Below are 20702 nucleotides of genomic sequence, written 5' to 3' on the forward strand. Positions count from 1 at the left end.
CAGAGTCTCGTACCTGACTGACCGTCCCTCCCAGGGCCCCCTCACTTTGCCCAAAGGCCCAAAGAGGGAACATCTGGGATACACATCAGCCAGCTCCACTCTCCTCCCTCCCCTTTTCCTTCCCACAGTCCCCAGGGTCCAGAACAAGGCCGATGTTCCCTGTACTTTCCATACATCACAGCCCTTTCCCACCCAGCATCCGGCCTCGAGGCTCAGGGCTTGCAGGGAGGGGCTGCAAGACAGGAGGTCCCTGCAGAGTCAGTCCCGGACTTAAAGAGGTGAGGGAGGAGGAAAGACAGGAAGTGGAAAGATCCTGTCTCCAGACCACAGCCTGGCCTGCAAGCCTGGCACCCGGCTGCCTCATCCTGTTTTTCAGGTCAGAAGGTGAAAATGATCTTGTTCTTTCTCTTGGCATCTTTCTGAAGCAAATCTCAGTCTCCTCCCAAAAGATGGAACCTTTGAACCAGCCAGGGCACAGGTCAGATCCTGAGACAGGAGAGGACGGCTCATCAGTAAGCTATAAAATACACCCTGGAATCAACTCTCACAGCCTACGGTTCTGTGCCGTGGCAGGCGATGCTGTCCTGGGGACTCGAAGACTATACACCTGGACAGGACTCCCCTTCCTGGGGTCTCCCTGGGTGTTCACTACCCTGGGCTGGGGGCTGTGCAGCCCTCGCAGGAGAAGTCACCTCTGAGTGCTTTCATTTCCTGGGCCATGTGCTTTCCCACCTAGAGCTCAGGCCCCCGGATCAGCATGTCCCAGAGAGGTATGCAAGGCAGAGTGGCGGTTCTTTATCAGTCATTCCAGCATTTAGCAGAGCGCTTGGTGCCAGCACTGGCCTCGCATGCCACACACACTTAACAAGTGCTTATTTAGCCAGTAAGAGTCACTGATGCTTTACAGCCCATGTTTTCTCCAGGATCCAACCCACATCTTTTTTTTTTTTTTTTTTTTTTTTGAGACAGAGTCTTGCTCTGTCTCCAGGCTGGAGTGCAGTGGCGCAATGTCGGTTCACTGCAAGCTCCGCCTCCCGGGTTCACGCCATTCTCCTGCCTCAGCCTCCCATGTGGTTGGGACTACAGGCGCCCGCCACCACGCCCAGCTAATATTTTTGTATTTTCAGTAGAGATGGGGTTTCACCGTGTTCGCCAGGATGGTCTCGATCTCCTGACCTCGTGATCCATCCGCCTCGGCCTCCCAAAGTGCTGGGATTACAGGCTTGAGCCACCGTGACAACCCACATCTTCTGACTACAAACCCCATGCTTCACGATCCTTCTGCAACCTGGGCAGCCACAAGGTGGCCCAGTCTGAAGCCGACGGTTGGTAGGCGGACCATCTCGCTTCTTAGCAGTCAGTGGCTACCACAAGGCCCCTCATTTGCAAGGGGAGGAGCCCTAGGAATTGTTCACATGATGATGTTATGTTTCGATAAAACTTATAAAATGATATATTCATGAGACCTTCTACTCTGGTACCTCCATCACATTCCACTTTAGGTCAGATGGCACTGGTGTGCGCACAGGTATTTGGGGGGTGGGGTTGAGTGGAAGAGGAGTTGGGGGTCCGTGCAGTTTGGGCTTAGTGAGGTGTATTTATGTGGTTTCCGATCACCTCCATGTGTGGTTAGGCAATTGCTAGCGCCCCAGGGTAGGAAGTATGTGGAGTAGTGGGTAACAGAAGAAATAAGATTTGAAATGTACAGAATCAGAAGCTAGCTTATAGAAGAATCCTCCGATCCCCAGATGTACAATTCTAAGTGGGGGGTTCTGTTCTCACCGGTGCCTGCTCAAAGCAGGTCTCCCCTGTTAGCAAGATCCTTGCTAATACAGGGTGTGTAATCAGAACACATACCACATTTATCAATTTTGTTTCAGAGTCAAACCCTGAACTGAATTCCTTCTCAAAGTTACTTGGGCCTGTGCCCAGGAATGAACAAGGACAGCTTAAAGGTTCGAAGCAAGACAGAGTTGGTTAGGTAGGAACGGCTCCCAGGAACCACCTCCTCTGCCTGTTTTTGTAGCCTGGACGCTGATTGATTCGGGTAAAGCAGCTCATGATGCCCCTCTGCAGTTTGCTAGATCAGACGCCCATGGAACTCACAGCTTCATGGGTCTGTTATTCATTCCACAAACACTTCTGAGCACTCACCAGGAGCCAGGCATTCCTTGTAAGAGGCTGCACATCCATCCACGGAAAAGGAGATATTCGGAAATTCCCGGAAGACACAGGACAGATCCTGACCCCAACCAGCCAAACCGTGAAGAACCACCCAGGGGCTTCCTGTGCCTGAAGGACGTCGTCCTCCCTGATCTGAGGCGGCGGTCCCAGCCTTCCTAGAAGAGCTGCTGCCCTCTCCAGGGAGCTGCATTACAGGAAACAAGATTCCCCCCGCCCCACCCTCACAGTCATCCTTACCTTGGATCAGATCCCAGCCTGACCCAGGGTGGCTGGAGAGGAACGCAGGAATTTCATACTCTGTTGTTCAACATCTGGGTGATTTCTGTGGGAATGACATTTTGGGAGCGCTTAACAGGGGAGGGCGTCCGTTATTGAAGATTGAACGGAATGCGTCATATGTGTGCGTGTACAGAGCCCCTGCGTCCCACGGCCAGGCCCACAGGGTTGGATGTGGCCTAAGAATCTGGTTAGCACAGATCTGAAACTCACCCAGGCCAGGGAAGTCAGATGACGGAAAGCCCACCGCATAGAATGTAGAGAGAAGAACTCAAATACACCAGAAAAAAAACAGGTGAATCTCCCACGGCAGGCACTCTCCCCCTCACCACATCCACAGAGGACCCAGAGGACGCTGTCCCCCAGCGACTGGGGACATACACGGCAAAGGATGCACCAGGATGTTCTCAGATGCTCTGGCCATGGCAAGAGGGATATTTTGGAAATGCATGCACTAGAGAAAGGACGTGTACAGATGGCCCTGTTGCCTGCGGTGGGTCCAACGTCCAATCCCCTTTCTAAAGCAACCAGAGCACCCTTGGTGGGAACGGCCACCCTGTCTTGATGAGCCGGTAAATCCAGTACCTTGTGCCCTGGAAGTGTAAGGAACCCCTTGCTGAAAACCCTCATCATCTCATCCAACCAGGGGATGGGCGTGGCCTGCACTGGGTGAAAGGGTGTATCCCAAAATGCCGCACTCACCAGAATCTCAGAATGTGGCCTGATTTGGAAATAGGGTCTTTGCAGATGTACTTAGACAGGATGAGGTCATATGGAGTAGTGAAGGCCCCAATCCAACATGACAGGTGTCCTTATCAGAAAGCCAGGCGAACAGACACAGATAGAAAGGAGAACACTGCCTGATGAAGGAGGCAGAGCCTGGAGAGAAGCAGCTACAAGGCAAGGAATGCCAGGGTTGCAGGAGCCACCAGAAGCTGGGAGAGGGGCAAAGAGTGGATCCTCCCCTCGAGCATCCAGAGGGAGCCAGCCTGACCCTACTTTCATCTCAGACTTCTGGCCTCCAGCACTGTGACAGAATGAATTCCAGTTGTGTTAAGCCACCAAGTTTCTGGTATTTGTTATGGCAGCCACGGGGAACCAATACATGGCCTAGGGCTGCCCACTGACACCTACACTCCGAGAGAACTGAAGTCTGACACCAGTAACCCAACGAGGGAAGGCGCCTTGGCCACGTCTGGCCCTTGAGTAGCTCCTGTACTTCTCCAGCCTGTTCTCTAGGCACCAGTCAATTCAGCAGCTCCTTCACAGGCTTCCAATGAATGTCTATCTTTCTTTTTATTTTTTCCTTAAGTCAGACAGGGCTGATTATAGCTGTCTCAGCCAAGGAACCCAGATACACATTATTGTCATTTGGGTAACTGCATAAGTGGAGATGTTTTGGGCAGCAAGTGAATGAAACTGAGGTCAAACTGGATCAAAGGGAAAGGAATGTATTTGCTTTAGTAACTAAAAGCTCCAAAATATCATGGCTTCAGGCATGGGCCGATCCAGGTGATCTAACAGTGTCATCAGGAACCTATTTCTCTCTCTCCATCAGTTCTGCTCTCCACTGTGACCTTTTTCTCAGGCAGGCACTCCCCCTTTGTTGGCATAATGGGTTCCCACTGTGCAGACTTCTTTCCGTCCCACCAGCTCCGTGGCTCCAGAAGGAGGAGAGTTCCTTTTCCACAGTATTTCCCAGAAAACTCCTGCAACTGACTCTTGTTGGATACATTGCAATTGAGGCTTCTTGGCCTAGAAACTGATGTACTTTTCCCAAAATGAATTATGGAGCCAATGGGGTGGAATAGGGTGGTTGTCCAAGTCTGGAGCATGTTAAACTCATGTGAAGCCAGAAGTGAGGTCACAATCCCCGCCGAACAACATCGGGGCCATGGGCGTCATGACCATTGGCTGGCCAGGTTTGGGATTTGGCTGGCCTCCAGCTCTCTTTAAAGCATGGCTGTCTTGTGGAATATGTGTGTTCCATCAACTCCAACAATCAAAGCCAAGACCTTGCAGAGTCACGGTCCTTCAATTGGCACCAGGGCCAAGATGTTCCTCCAGTTTTCTCCAGGTCTTCCTGGTCTGCAACCTGGCCCTGTGAGTCGTGCAATATTTGCGGGGTGGGGGGACACTGTAGGGAACTGAACTGAATTTAGTTCTCCTGAAGAATGTCAAAAAAATGTGACTATAGGGGCACTGCCAGGACAGCCACGGGAGGAACTGATAAAAGAGGTAGGAAAATCAGGACATCACACTGCGTCAGTGTAACTACCAACAGAAGCTGGAATAACAGCCAACTGTAGCTTTCATTCCATAGAAACAGATATCCACTCTAGCTTTGTAGCCATGTGGGGCTACCTCCCCACATTCTGGGCTGGGCTGTTGTTTGCTGTTGCTGCTCACTGATAAAATCTGCTACTTTTGTGTTTACGAGTCAGTGTGTTCCTTAGGGCTTAATTTCTATTTCCCCAACAGGGCTCATCTGCTGCCCCCATCCCCAGGTCACAGCTGAGGGGACAGATGGCTCTCACAGTTGGGATGACATCCAGCTTCTCAGGCAGGAAGCGTGCCCTGGAGGGACTTTCTCAGGTTGGCTGGCAGGACCCCTGCCTTTGCTGGGACTTCAGCGTGGAGTGGGGCATTCATCGATGCCTACAAGTTTAGGCCACTTGACTCTTGCTATAGTTTGAATGTATGTGTCCCTTCAAAATTCATACGTTGAAATTTAATCACCAGTGTGATAGTATTAAAAGGTGAGGACTTTAGGAGGTGATTGGTGCCCTTTTGAAAGGGATCGGGGAAACTGGCCAGCCCCTTTTGCCCTTCAGCCATGTGAGGACATAGGAAGAGGTGCCACTATGAAGGCAAGACTGGGCCTTCACCAGATACCAAGTCTGCTGGCACTTTGATCTTGGACTTCCCAGCCTCCAGAACCAAGAGAAATAAATTTCTTTTTTTTTTTTTTCTTTCTTTCTTTCTTTCTTTTTTTTTTTTGAGACAGAGTCTTACTCTGTTGCCCAAGCTGGAGTGCAGTGGCACAATCATAGCTCACAGCAGACTTGAACTCTTGGGCTCAAGTGATCCTCCTGCCTCAGCCTGAGTAGCCGGGACTACAGGTGCAAGCCACCACACCTAGCTATTTTTTATTTTTTATTTTTTTGTAGAGATGGTGTCTTGGTACATTTCCCAGGCTGATCTTAAAGCCCTGGGCTCAAGCAATCCTCTTGCCTAGAAAGAAATTTCTACTCTTCATAAGTATAAGTACCAGGTGTAAGGTATTTTGTTATAGCAGCAGGAACTAACAACAACAACTCTCAAACTCCTTGAATTGCTAATCCCTGGTGGAAGGGACCTCTCTGCACAGATCAGTTATTCCCATTTTCAGGTACTTCAGCCCCCAGAATACTGATTTTGTTGGATGGGACCCCCTACATTATTTAAGAAGGTGATTAAGTTAACATGAGGTCATTAAGGTAGACCCTAATCTCCCATGACTGGTGTATTAGTCTGTTTTCATGTTGCTATGAATACATACCCCAGATTGGGTAATTTATAAAGAAAAGAGGTTTGATTGACTCACAGTTCTGCATGGCTAGGGAGGCCTCAGGAAACTTACAATCGTGGGAGGCAAAACAGGCACGTCTTACACGGTGGCAGGTGAGAGAAGTTTGTGCCAAGCAAAGGGGGAAGCCCCTTATAAAACCATCAGATCACACGAGTACTCACACACTATCATGAGAACAGCATGAGCGTAACCACCCCCATGATTCATTTACCTCCTACCGGGTTTCTCCTTATGGGAACTACAATTCAAAATGAGATTTGGTGGCTACACAGCCAAACGATATCAACTGGTGTCCTTATAAGAAGTGGAGATGAGGACACAGACACACACACAGAAGGACAACTTTGTGATGCAGGGAGAAGGTAGCAGAATCTGCCAGCCAAGGAGAGAGGCCTCAGGAGGAACCAGCCCTGCTGACTCCTTGATCTCAGACCTCCACGCTCCAGGACTGTGGGAAAAGCAATGTCTGTTGTGTAAGCCTCCTGGCCTGTGGCTTTGTAATAGCAGTCCCAGCAAACGCATGTCAGGCCTTCCTCAGTAGACACACACAGTCTGAGCACAACATCAGAGTTTACACAAAGTAGAACTTGTACAACAACTCACCACCTTCCCGCTAGCATCACAAATGGTGCAGCTGGGCACTGAGAAGAAGCTCACCGTCCCCCTCCACACCCCATGCAGACCCCACCAATCCTACACATTAGTTTGCCGTATGCAACACCCCACTCCCAGGTCGCAGTTTCCCCATCAGCTAGGAATCAGTTTTGAGAGATGGAAATCATGTAACCTACATTAAGCACGCTCCTTCTCAGAGGTTATGGCACCAACAGTTAGAACATCCACGGCATGGTCTTGTGTCAGGCATGGCTGGATCCTGGTGTGATCTCACATCAGACATAGCTGGATCCTGGTGTGATCCTGCCTCAGGCATGGCTGGATCCTGTTGTGATCTTACATCAGGCATGGCTGGATCCTGGTGTGATCAGCAGCCTGGCTCTCCCCAGCTCCCAGCTTTGGCTTCCTTTGTTAAGTCCTTTTCAGGCTGGTTCCAGCCTGTGAGGGCAAGCATGCCACCAGCAAGACCTGGTGGTCCTTTCTTCTCCAGCTGAGAGCCCAACACTTCTTCAAAACCCCAGAAAAGGGTGGGTCAGGAGCGATGACAATCAGACCAGCTGAAGCCACGTGCCCATTCCTGAAACAATGACCTCGGTCAGGAGGTATACTATGCTGTGGCTGGCCTGGGCCAAATGTCAACCCACAGAACCCCACCTGGAACCCAAAGATAAGGGAAACCCAAGACGTCTCCACAGAGGAAGAGCAAATTGTTCTGTGCAGGAAACATAACCATATTTCCCTACAGTGTCTGGGGTTGACTGAAGCACGTCAGTCTCTGTATTAGTTCATCCTCACACTGCTATAAAGGAATACCCGGTGGGGCACAGTGGCTCACGCCTGTAATCCCAGCACTTTGGGAGGCCAAGGCAGGTGGATCACTTGAGCTCCAGAGTTCAACCCCAACCTGGACAATATGGTAAAACCTCATCTCTACCAAAAAAAAAAAAAAAAAAATTGTTTTAAATTAGCCAAGTGTGGTGGCGTGCACCTGTAGTCCCAGCTACTCAGGAGGCTGAGGCAGAAGGATGGCTTGAGCCTGGGAGGTGGAGGTTGCAGTGAACTGTGATCATGGCACCACCACACTCTACCCTGGGTAATAAGAGAGCCCAGGCAGTGTCTCAAAAAAAAAAAAAAAAAAAAGAAAAGAAAGAAAGAAAAGAAAAAGGAAAAAAGAAAAAGAAACACCTGGGACTGGGTAATTGATAAAGAAGAAGGTTGAACTGGCTCACGGTTCTGCAGGCTGCATAGGAAGCGTGGCGGCGTGTCTCAGCCTCTGCGGAGGCCTCCAGAAACACAGTCAAGGTGGAAGGCGAAGGGGGAGCAGGTACATCTCATATGGTGGGAGCAGGAGGAAGAGAGAGACAGGGGCGGTGCCTCACACTGTCAACCCGATTCCATGAGAACCCTATCACGAGAACAGCACCACGGGGGAAATCCACCCCCAGGATCCAATCACCTTCCACCAGGCTGCACGTCCTACAGTGGGGATTACAGTTCAACATGAGATTTAGGCAGGGACACAGATCCAAATCATATCAGTCTCCAAGCACCTGGACTGCCAGTATCTCAGTATCTAGAGTCCTGGCTCTTCCCTTTTCTGCCACCTGGTGCCAGCATGCTCCCTGCTCTCCCGTGCCTGCCCTTCTCTAGCTGCGGGCCAGGGCCGTGAGAACTCACATTCACAGACTTCAAGATTCTCCACCACCAGCCAGCCCATGACATCAGGACTTCGAGCCCTTTATTCATTTCCTGTGGCTATTGGAACAAATTGATGACATGCTTAGTGGCTAAGAAAAACACAATTTCTTTTTTTTTTTTTTTGAGACAGTCTTGCACTGTTGCCCAGGCTGGAGTGCAGTGGTGCGATCTTGGCTCACTGCAACCTCTGCCTCCCGGGTTCAAGCAATTCTCCTCTCTCAGCCTCCTGAGTAGCTGGGATTACAAGTGCCCCCCCCCGACCACGTCCGACTAATTTTTGTATATTTAGTAGAGATGGGGTTTCACCATGTTGGTCAGGCTGGTCTTGAACTTCTGACCTCAGGTGATCCACCCACCTCGGCCTCCCGAAGTGCTGGGATTACAGGCGTGAGTCACCGCACCCGACCAACACAATTTTTCATCTTACAGTTCTGGAGGTCAGAGGTCTCAAGTGGGTCTTTGGGGCTACAGTCAAAGGTCGTGCTCCTTCCAGAGGCTGTAGGAGGGAACCCACTTCCCTGTGTTTCCCAGCTTCTAGAGGCAGCCCCTGTTCCTTGGCTCAGGGCTCTGCATCCTTCCAACCTCCACTCTATCACCACTTCTCTGACATTGACCCTCCTGCTTCCCCTTATAAGGACGCTGTGATTACATGCAGGGCCCACCCAGATCACCTCCCAGCTCAGGATCCTTTACTCAATCACATCCGCAGAGAACCTTTTGCCACATAAGATTTTAGAAATCAGGGCACTGTATTCGTTGCCTGGGGTTGCCATAACAAAGTCCTACAGTCTCCTTGGTTTAAAGAGATAGACATTCTGACCGGGCGCGGTGGTTCACGCCTGTAATCCTAGCACTTTGGGAGGCCGAGGCAGGTGGATTGCTTGAGCTCAGGAGTTAAACCTGAGCAGTGCCTCTGAAACCCCAGCCCTGAGCCACCCACCCCTGCCTCCTCCCAGGCCTGAGGCTATGGCCAGCCATGTACAGCCCTGCCCCTGGCTCCCTGCTTTTCCTGACCCCAGCGTCCAGCGGTCACTTAACTGGCAGGTAGTTAGTGTAGACCAGGCACGGAGGTGGATGACAGCAGGACCCAGTGAGGAGAATGAGCTATGCAGGCCTGGCCATATGAAAATTCTAACCACCAGCAAGGCACAGGGACTGAGCAGCCGGCACAGACACCCACGGCCTTGGGCAGCTGCTGGGGCCCTGCTGTGCCAGGTGCTCACCCTTTAGTTTCCGAGTCACTGAAAGGGAGGCCCAGGGGTCCTGGGGAAGAGGCTGGGGCAACAAGGGCCATGGGAAGGGGATTCAGGGCGCTCGGGGAAGGGCTGGTTATCACCCAGTACAGAGATGGTCCCTATTCCAATGGTCTGCAGGGCCTTCCTGTACATGTAGCCACTGAATAGCAGTGTGGGTGAAGAGTCCAGAGCTGGCAATGTGTGCTCAGCCATCTGAGCAGCACAGATGGCCCTGCACAGGGGGCATGTGGAGAGGCCTGTGGGGGGCTGCGGGCAACGAGCAAAGCTGTACCAGCTGCTTCTCCCGGCCTTGAATGGCAGCCGGGGAGACAGGTCCAGATCTAGGAGACCCGGCCAGGAGGTGGGGGAAGTTGATAGCGAAGGGACACTCAGGGGCCATGGGATCCATCGGCACCACAGGTCTCTGCCACCCCTGTTCACCCAGAGGCCTGCAGACCAGGAACAGGGCAGCTGTGGTGGGCACACCTCACCCAGGTTACCATCAGCCCACTGGCTCAGTGGCCCCCTCAGGAGACAGGAGACACACCCTAACCCCAGTGGGCCCCCAGCACCCTGCACAGAGCATGCGTACAGCTGGCCTTTAACACATGCTTGATGGAGTAGGAATGGCGCTCCCTCGTGTGGGGTCGGACGGCTCTCCACACACTTGGCACACGCAGTGGCTGTCAGGTCACCCTTGCCTTTGCGGCCCTTTGGCTTCCGCATGGATCTGGGACAGCAGTGGAGTGCCAGGGGCTCCAAAAGTGACTCAAGGCTGGCCCTCCACCAGGCAGGCAGCTCCTCCAGCTTGTAAACAAAATGGGCCATCCGGAAGAGGCAGCAAAGCAGGACCTCAGGATACGCCACCCCCACCTTCCCCTACCCCACCCCCAGTCCCCCCACCCTGCCCCCATCCCGCCCCAGCCCCCCCATCCGGCCCCACCCCACCCCATCCCAGGCCCCCATCCCGCCCCCAGACCCCCCACCATACCCCCGCCCTGCTTTCAGCCCCCACCCTGCCACAGCACCCCACCCTGCCCTCACCTTGCCCCAGCCCCCTACCTTGCCCCTACCCTGGCCCCAGCCCCCCACCCTGCCCCCACCCTGCCCCCCCCCCCCTCACCCTACCCCCGCCCAGCCCCACTCTAGCACCCCCATCCTACCCCCGCCCTACCCCAGCTCCCCACACCCCTCACCACTTCCCAAACAATTGCTCCCCAGCGAGGCCCTGTGCAGAAGGGCTGTGCATGGCTGGGGAGGAGGGGGCCATGTACTGAGGGCCCTGGAGCTCAAAAGCCTCCCACGACACCCCCTGCCCCAATCTCAGGTCCCCTCATACAAACTGCTTCCAGACATCATGTCCCCATCTAACCGACTCCCACAGCCCCAGAGTGGCTTGAGACCGGAAGCCTCCGCCATCCAGCCTGGACAGGGAGGCCCGTGCTGGGTGAGGACCCCATTGCAGTAAGCAACTGGGGTGCAGTAAGCAACTGGGGTGCAGTAAGCAACTGGGGACCCCAGGCCGTTGAAAGTCGCAGAAGTGAGCTGGCACTGCCTATTCCCAGGAATTTCTCCCAGGGAAAGATTTCACTGAAACGACCCCACAGAGCTGCCATGTAGATGAAAGGACGCAGTGCAGGTGCAGGACTCGGCGTAACGCCCGGCACACAACACAGACTCGAACGTGACTTCACTAATAACGACTTGCATGTAGCCCTCACTCCAGGCCATGGCGGTTCCTGGCGTCGTAAGGAAGTTAATCACTCAGGCCCCCACAGCGCCGGATACTACTGTTCCTAGCACTATCCTCGTTTTACAGGCGAGGCCACAGAGGTCTGGAGGGGTTGAGTGGCTTGTCACAAAGCCAGGAGGCAGCAGAAGTGGACTCTGCAGCCAGATGTTGGGGCTCCAGAGCCGTGAGCGAGCATAATCAACAGGCTATTCTCGCTCTCAGCGGGGGAAAGTGCGTCTCCTCCACCGTCTCACGCTCTCCAGCCAACCCCGAGCCCAGCATGGAGCCTGCATCCAAAAACACGGGCGAATGCTTAGTATCCTCCATCTCCAACAAAGCTCGGGTCTGCATTCGGGGCACCAGGTGGGACCAGGACAGGGATGACGCTCATTCTGAACACTGAATGAAAAATCAAAGTGCACACTGGTCGGGGGAGACCCCAGCTCCCTGGGCAGAAAGTTAGAAGATTCTCCGCTGGGTGCATTCATTACCTGGAGAGTAACTATGGCTGCTGGAACAAATGACTACTCAGGAGTGTGAGGTGCGAGGATCGCTTCAAGCCAGGAGGCGGAGGTTACATGCAGTGAGCTGTGATTGTGCCACCGCACTCCAGCCTGGGTGACAGAGTACAACCTTAAAAACAGAACCAGCATGGTGGCTCACACCTGTAATCCCAGCACTTTGGGAGGCCGAGGTAGATGAACTGCTTCAGCCCAGGAGTTTGAGCAGCCTGGGCAACGGGTGAAACCCTATTTCTACAAAAAATACAAAAATTAGCCAGATGTTGGTGGCGCACGCCTGTAGTCTCAGCTGCAGGGGAGGATGAGGCAGGAAGATCGCTTGAGCCCAGGAGGTTGAGGCTGCAGTGAGCTGTGATTACACCACTGTACTCCAGCCTGGGCAACAGAGCGAGACCCTGCCTCAAAAAAAGAAAGAAAATGTAAATCAGATCTTTCCCAGAGGCCCCCAGCTGTCCTCCCCTCCTCTGTTCGTTAAACAGAACCAGGTTCTCAGGTTCCCCTGGAATCAGGCTCCCAGGACCACCTAGAATAGGCACAGGTCAAGGGGACAGGCTTGCCGTGACTGGCTGAGACCCCCATAACCCATCCCCTGGGGCCACGCACACCTGAAACCACAGCTGGGCTCTCCTGGCAGGGCTGATGTCAGATGTCTCCCCCAGCAACCAAGGTGCAGAACGTACCAAGGTGTCAAAACCTCTGTCAGAGAATCACACAGTTCTACCAGCAGACACGCAGGTACTGACATCTGCCATGCGACACAGCGGGCCTGTCACAGGAGGAGCTTGGCCCCTGTTCGGCTGACCCAAGTGACAGGAGGAGCTCGGACCCTGTCCGGCTGACTTGGAAAGGGCCAGACCCAGAGCTGCGTCCACCGCTGCTACAATGAGGACAAAGAGCTCTCAGCGGGGGAGGGGGGAAGCTGCAGCCTTCCCTGCTTCTGATCACGGCGAGGGGCCCCAGGGAGCTCTGTAGAATTGTCTGGCAGATGCCAATCAGCCTGACATCACTAGAAAACCTGGAATTCTGCATACACAAGCATTTCCAGGAGTGCAGGACTTCTGGGTAGCATATGTGCATTCAACAAGAAAGAAACACAATTATTATTATTAAGAACACTTGGACAGCGCTTCCTGAGCCATTAAGTCACGGGTCCCCCAAGCCAGAAGCGTGGGGATCTTCCCAGCCCCTCACCCCTGCAGAAGGCCTGTTTGCAAGTTCTGATGACTGAGCCCACGCATAGTCAGCAGATGCGCCCCTCTGTACCCCACCTGGCCTCTCCAGACTATAGCTGCTGGCAGGTGTTCTACCTCAGACACCTCCTCAGGGCAGCCACCAGAAGGATTTTTCTAAGACACAAACTGGGCCAATTTCCCTCTCCTCACTGCCCACCTGTGCCTCACCCCAGCCCACAGCCACCAAGACCACACAGGCCTGGGATGGAGAAAGAACGTGGAGGACCCCAGACGCACTGGAAATCTGGCCTTTCCTTGGCACTTGCTGAAAAATGGGAGCAGCTGCGACCCCATCGGCTGCCTAACTGGAAAATCAGCAGGAATTGTCCTGTTCTGATTATAGAACCGACATTCAACATTGGAGAAACTTTTTAAGTATAAACGAGAGACCAAGAATCACACCAAATCTCAAAGATCAGAGGTGTTTATAGTGGCCATACGCCTTTGTATCTTTTCTTTTTCCTTTTTTAATTTTAGAGGTCTCACTATGTTGCCCAGGCTGGCCTGGGACTCCTGGGCTCAAGCGATCCTCCCGCCTTGGCTTTCTGAGGAGCTGGGACTACAGGCGTGCGCCACCACACCCGGCTCCATCTTTTCTATGCATATGTGTGTGTCTGGCGTAAGTGTGAGCATGCTGATTATGTAGTTTCATATCCAACTTTTGTCATTAAGCACTAACATTAAATGATTATGTAGTATAATGTGATTATAAAATGATTCTCCTGGTTGCTTACAAAGTATCTGCAAAGGGCCAGGCATGGTGACTCACGCCTGTAACCCCAACACTTTGGGAGGCTGAGGCAAGAGAATCACTTAGCCCAGCAGACCAGCCTGGGCAATATAGCAAGACCCTATCTCTACTAAAAAATTTTTTTTAAAAATTAGCTGGGCATGGTGGCGTGTGTCTGTAGTCCCAGCTACTCAGGAAGCTGAGGTGGGAGGATCCCTGGAGCCTGGGAGGTTGAGGCTACAATGAACCGTGATTGTGCCACTGCACTCCAGCCTGGCCAACAGAGCCAGACCCTGTCTCAAAAAACAAAGTCTCTGCAAAAGATAACTTAAATATTACAGAGCAACAGTCCCCAGCCCTTTTTGGCACCAGGGACCGTTTTCATGGAAGACAATTTCTGCACGGACCAGGCCGCGGGGCGGCAGGGGAAGTGATTTCAGGATGACCCAAGCGTGTGACATTTATTGCACACTTTATATCTATTATTGACATTGTAAAATATAATAACTCTACAATTCACCATAATGTAGAATCAGTGGGAGCCCTGAGCTTGTTTTCCTGCAACTAGACGATCCCATCTTAGGGTGATGGGAGACAGTGACAGATCATCAGGCATTAGAGACAGGAGAATCGCTTTGAACCTGGGAGGTGGACGTTGCAGTGAGACTCACAAAGGAGCGCGCAGCCTGGATCCCGCGCATGCGCAGTTCACAATAGGGCTCGCGCTCCTACGAGAATCTAAGGCCGCCGCTGATCTGACAGGAGGCGGAGCTCAGGCGGTGATGCGAGCAATGGGGAGTGGCCGTAAATACAGATGAAGCTTCTTCACTCGTTCACCCACCGCTCACCTCCTGCTGTAAGGCCCAATTCCTAACAGGTCATGGACCGGTACCCCTGGGACCCCCGATACAGAGACACATCCATGTAATGTTGGCGGATTGAACACACACATCTACACAAGGCCACTAAATAAACTGATGCCACGGAATCACCTAAAGGCTCAGGAACTGGGTGCCCTGGGAGGCCAAGAAGTGTGGGGGGTGGGGGGAGGAACTAAAATAAGGTGGGTGAATGAAAATCTTTAAAAGAAGCGATCAGTCATGGAGACAGAAAATGAATAGAGATTCCAGCGGCTGGGGGCCGGGCTGGGGAGTTGGTATTTGATGGGGACGGAGTTTCCATGTGGGAAGATGAGAAAGTTCTGGAGACAGATGGTGGCGATGGTTGCACAATGCTGGGAAGGTAAGGGATGCCACTGAGTTGTATGCTTGGTTACACAATGGTTAAAATGTTAAATTTCATGTTATATAATATTTTACAATTTTTATAAAAGCAGCAGCAATCAGATCTTCTAATCCCATCTGCTACTCAGAGAAGCCTCCTCCTCTACTGTGAGAAAAGACCAAATACCCGACCAGGCTCTGCAGGGGGTAAAACAGAATGAGCGTGCTCGAGAGTCCCAAGGCATAGCTGGGCAGGGGGACCCCGTACTGCATGGAGGGCGATTAAGTGGGTGTATGAACAGAGACTGGGATTGCAACCTGGCACTTGCGGGGGGAAGACTTCTGCCCCTGGCTCATCGGCCGGCAGCTGACACCTCAGCGAAGCCCACGGTCAGCGGGTCCTCCGCAGAGTCGGGGAGATTCAGTCCCTGGCTGATAGGAGGGGACACCTAGCAGAATCTGCAGAAAGCAGTGCGAAAGGCAGACGGAAGCCATTCGGAATCAAACCACTGCAGCAAAAAGAAAGCATCACACTCTACAAAACCACACCCGCAAAGAGGAAAGGAGACACAGCCATGCAGGGAGAGCGCTGCAAAAGTGGACACGAGGGAAGGGCTCTTGGATGCTGAAAGGAAAATGGTGTGAATTTTTAAAACCTAAACAAAAATAAGGTTGGAAAATAAGGCTGAGGAACATCTCATTGTTTAAAAAAGTAAGAGATGGAGAGATAGAATACAGGAGAAAAGATGTAAGAAGGCCAGATGCTGTGGCGCACACCTGTAATCCCAGCCCTTTGGAAGGCTGAGGCAGGAGGATCACTCGAACCCAGGAGGCTGAAGCTGCAGCGAGCTATAATCGCACCACTGCACCCCAGCCTGGGCCACACACTGAGATGCTGACTCAAAAGCAACAACAATGGTGGCTCACGCCTGTAATCCTAATAGTTTGGGAGGCCGAGGGTGGTGGATCATCTGAGGTCAGGAGTTCGAAACTAGCCTGGCCAACATGGCGAAAACCCTCTCTACTAAAAATATAAAAAAATTAGCTGGGCGTGGTGGTGGGCATCTGTCATTCCAGGTGTAATTCCAGCTACTTGGAAGGCTGAGGCAGGAGAATCGCTTGAATCCAGGAGACGGAGGTTGCAGTGAGCCAAGATTACGCCACTGCACTCCAGCCTGGGCAACAAGAGTGAAACTCTGTCTCAAAAAACAGCAACAATGACAACAAACCCAGAAACTGATTCTCTCTCTTCAAGATAAAATCTCGAGGGGTGGCTCTGTTCTGCGACTTCCGGCTTCTGGGGGCTCTGCATTCCTTGGCTTGTGGCTGCACCATGCCAGCCTCTGCCTGTGTTTGCAGGCAGCCTCCTGATCTTCTCACGTGTCTCTTAGAAGGACTTCTGTCATTGGCTTTAGGGCCCATCCAGGTAACCCAGGATGATCTCAAGAACCTTTACTTAATTACATCTGCGACGACTCTTTTCCTAGATAAGGTCACATTGGCAGGTTCGGGGATTAGGATATGGACTTACCTTTGGGGAGGGAAGTGAGTGTTCAGTCCACTCCCCAGGGGCAGACCAGGCGTTGGATTCTGGAGGTGCTGCACTCGCCCGCCTACTAAACATCCCAGGGGGAATGTAAGTGGTATGTGGAGTGTGGGGAGGGATCAAAGCTGGAGATAATCAGCACATGACTGGCACCGAGGGCTGAGAGGCTGGGGACTGACACTCAAGTCCGGTGCCCAGAAGACAGCCTGAGCCAGGGGCATGAGACTCACTGGGCGACTCTCAGGGTGGGTGCTGGGGAGCTAAGCAAACATGGGGTCTCAACAAGGTTGGCCTGAACCCACCACAGCCCCCGGTGCAAATTTCACCTCAGGGTCAGTCCCACCTTGAGGCAAGCACCGGCCTCTCGAATCTCCATGTTCACTGTGCTCTGTCCAAATTCTTGAGCCACAGAACCCACGAATATGATAAATGGCTGTTTTGGGTAGATGTGTTATGCAGCCATAGTAACTGGAACAGTCTTTTTTTTTTTTTTTTCCTCTGATGAATCAGAAAGTCCTTCCTTACCATCTAGTTTCATAGTGTGAGCCTGGCTCAGATCCCACCTTGCCATTTGTGTTCCTTTTGCCCACAGGAAAAAGGCTCCAGGCTGCCCCTGCTCCCGACAGACGAGGACCCTAGCAGGTCCACAGCGTCCCCTCCTCGGCCAGCCCTGTTTCTTTTTCTTTCTTTTTTTTTTTTTTGAGACAGAGTCTCGCTCTGTCACCCACGTTGGAATGCAGTGGTGCGATCTGGGCTCACTGCAACCTCCTCCGCCTCGTGGGTTCAAGCAATTCTCCTGCCTCAGCCTCCCAAATAAGCTGGATTACAGGCATACGCCACCATGCCAGGCTAATTTTATATTTTTAGTAGAGATGGGGTTTCACCATGTTGGCCAGGCTGGTCTCAAATTCCTGACCTCAGGTGATCCGCCCGTCTCAGCCTCCCACCGCACCCGGCCGGCCCTGTTTCCCTCTGTGGTCTGGAATACGGCGGTGTTTATCTTGAGTGTGGCTATATGTTTCCAAAACTCTTTCCATTTTCGCTGAGTCAGAGACGGGTTGGGGGGCACGTGCCTCTAAGCGTAAACTTGCAATGTCACCATGACCAGAAGGCCGCCCTCGTGGTGGGGACGGGAGGAGCCTGTGGCATTGGCATGGCACAGAATTGAGAACCCAGAAATGAACCCCTCCATTTATGCTCAAACAATATTTAACAAGATGCCAAGGCAATTCCATGAAGAAACAGGAGTCTTTCAACAATTGCTGGGACAACTGGAGATCCGCATGCAATAACAAACCAGCTAACCCAACCAACCTTTGGCCCTTGCCTTATACCAACACATACATGAAAATGAACTCAAGACGATCACAGACCTGAACATAAGAACTAAATCTGTACAATGTCTAAAAGAAAACATAGGAAAAACCTCTGTGATCTTAATTTAGGTAAAGAGATGTTAGACATGACACCAAAAGTACAGCCATAAAAGAAAAAAAAAATCGATAAACTGGACTTTATAAAATTAAAACTTTTGCACTTCCAAAGATAATATTAAGGAAATGAAAACAAAATCCAAAGACTGGGAGATAATATTTGCATATCATACATCTGATAAAAGACTTCTATCCAGGCTATATAAGTATTTTGTTTTTGTTTTTGTTTTTGAGACAGGGTCTCCCTCTGTTGCCCAGGCTGGAGTGCAGTGGCATGATCTGGGCTCACTACAACCTGTGCCTCCCAGGTTCAAGCGATTCTCCTGCCTCAGCCTCCTGAGTAGCTGGGATTACAGGTGCGCACCACCACACCCAGCTAATTTTTGTATTTTTAGTAGAGACGGGGTTTCGCCATGTTGGCCAGGATGGTCTCGATCTCTTGACCTCGTGATCTGCCCGCCTTGGCCTCCCAAAGTGCTGAGATTACAGGCATGAGCCACCATGCCCGGCCTAAAGATATCTTACATCTCAATAATAGGACATTTCAACTTATCTTAAAAATGAGCAAAAGATTTGAATAGAAATTTCACCAAAGGGCCAGGCACGGTAACTCACGCCTATAATCCCAGTATTTTGGGAGGCTGAGGCAGAAGGATGGCTTAAGCCCGGGAGTTCAAGACCAACCTGGGCAAAAAAGCAAGACTCTGTCTCTACGAAAATATATATAATAATAAAAGAGGCCAGGTGTGGTGGCTCACACCTGTAATCCCAGCACTTTGGGAGGCCAAGGTGGGCAAACTGCTTGAGCCCAGGAGTTTGAGATCAGCCTGGGCAACATGGCAAAACCTCATCTTTATTTTAAAAAAAAAAAAAAAAAAAAAAAAATTAGCCAGGTGTGGTGGCATGCGCCTGTAAGCTACTCGGGGAGGCTGAGGTTGGAGGATCCCTTGAGCCCGGGAGGTCGAGATTGTAGTGAGCTCTGTTTGCACCACTGCACTCCAGCCTGAGCTACAAAGACAGGCAAGAAAGAAAGAAGAAAAGAAAGAAAAGAAAAGAGAGAGAGAGAGAAAGAAAGAGAGAGAGAAGAGAAAGGAAGGAAGGAAGAAGAAGGAGGAAGGAAGGAAGGAAGGAAGGAAGGAAGGAAGGAAGGAAGGAAGGAAGGAAGGAAGGAAGGAAGGAAGGAAGGAAGGAAGGAAGGAAGGAAGGAAGGAAGGAAGGAAGAAGGAAGAGAGAGAGAAAAAAGAAAAAAGAAAAAAAAATTTACCAAAGGAGATACTGAAATGTCCCATAAGCACATGAGAAAGGTGCTCAGCATCCTTAGTCTTTAAGAAAATACAAATTAAAAATACAGTCAGATCATAGTATATACCCACTAACATGGCGGTAATAGTAATCATAATCAGACAATACCAAATGTCGGCAAGAACAGAGACACTGGAACCCGCATATACAGCTGGTAGGAATGTAAAATGGTATAACCTCTCTGGAAAAGCTTGGTAGTTTCTTAAATAAATAAACTAACTTATTATCATATGACCCAGCAATTCCACTTCTAAGAATCTACCCAAGAAAAATGAAAATGCATGTTTTCACGGAAGGACTTGAACAATGAATATTCATAGCAGCCTCATGGGTCACAACAGCCAAAAAGCAGAGGCACTCTGAATATCCAGTAGATGAATGGATACACTAAATGGGTATATCCATACGGCCGGTCATTGTTTGACGATAAAAAGGGCTGAAACACTGATACATGCCACCACACGGGCGAACCTCAAAAGCATCAGGTGAAGTAAAAGAACTCGGATGCAAGGGGCTGGATACAGATGTTCCTCCACTTATGACGGGAATCCACAAAAATCCATGGGGAACTGAAAATATTGCAAATTGAAAATGCTTTCAAGACACCTGACCTCCTGGGCCTCATAGCTTAGCCTAGCCTACCCTACACATGCTCAGAACACTTACTGAGCACACTCATCTAACACAGAACCTATTTAAGACAGTGTTGAATTTCTCACGTCATTTACTGAATACTATACTGAGCGTGAACACAGCATGGCGGTTTCTACTGAATGCGTATCAGCCTTTGCACCATTGTAAAGTCAAAAAATCATCACGTCAAAACCACTGGGAGTTAGGGACAGTCTATATTTATATGAAGTTTCCAGAAAAGGTGAATTTATAGGGACAGAAAGCTGATTGGTGACTGCCTGGGCCTGAGGGCAGGAGCAGAGATTAACTGCAGACCAGCACCCAGCAGTAGGGACGGGTGGGGTTGGGTGGCCCAGCCCCATGTTTACTAACATCATGGAATCTGAATAGTACGCTTACAACGAGTACATTCTATGGCATGACAATTACACCTGGATAAAGCTGCACAACAGAATAGCTCATTGGCAGCTGAGGGCCGGGGAGATCGTGAGCTGTGGCTTCAGTGGAGAAGGCCAGAAGTGAGGGAGCGAAGTAATTCATATCCCGGGGTAACAAAGAACTGGCCCCAATCTGCCCACCCACACGAGAGGCTGCTTCCCCACTCCGCTTTTCCTGCAAGCAAAGAAGTTTCCAGACCAAATAAGGCTGCAGCTTTTGCTATGCTCCCAGCAGTGACCGCAATTCCTTTTAAGTGCCAGGGTTATAACGTGGGCCTAAAACCTCCCAAAGCAGTGCGGTGCCCATCAGCCCACTCCGGGATCCCTCTGGGCA

At 51.3% G+C, this 20702-nt stretch overlaps 1 protein-coding gene across 15 annotated transcripts in view; it reads left to right on the forward strand.

Moving 5' to 3' along the window:
* MRPL21 (mitochondrial ribosomal protein L21) overlaps positions 1 to 20702 on the forward strand; it is a 1021966-nt gene that overhangs the window by 948512 nt on the left and 52752 nt on the right. The window contains exon 1 of one of the 15 annotated variants that reach the window (XM_050758224.1): positions 7962 to 7965. The exons of 13 other annotated variants lie outside the window; for them this stretch is intronic. The gene's annotated coding sequence lies outside the window, so the exon portion shown is untranslated. Of the gene's footprint in view, positions 1 to 7961; positions 7966 to 9841; positions 9846 to 20702 lie in introns of those variants that run through there. One more of the 15 variants, XM_050758231.1, reaches the window with a different exon arrangement.

Source organism: Macaca thibetana, chromosome 14 (genome assembly GCF_024542745.1).
Source record: "Macaca thibetana thibetana isolate TM-01 chromosome 14, ASM2454274v1, whole genome shotgun sequence".
NCBI classification, from domain to species: domain Eukaryota; kingdom Metazoa; phylum Chordata; class Mammalia; order Primates; family Cercopithecidae; genus Macaca; species Macaca thibetana.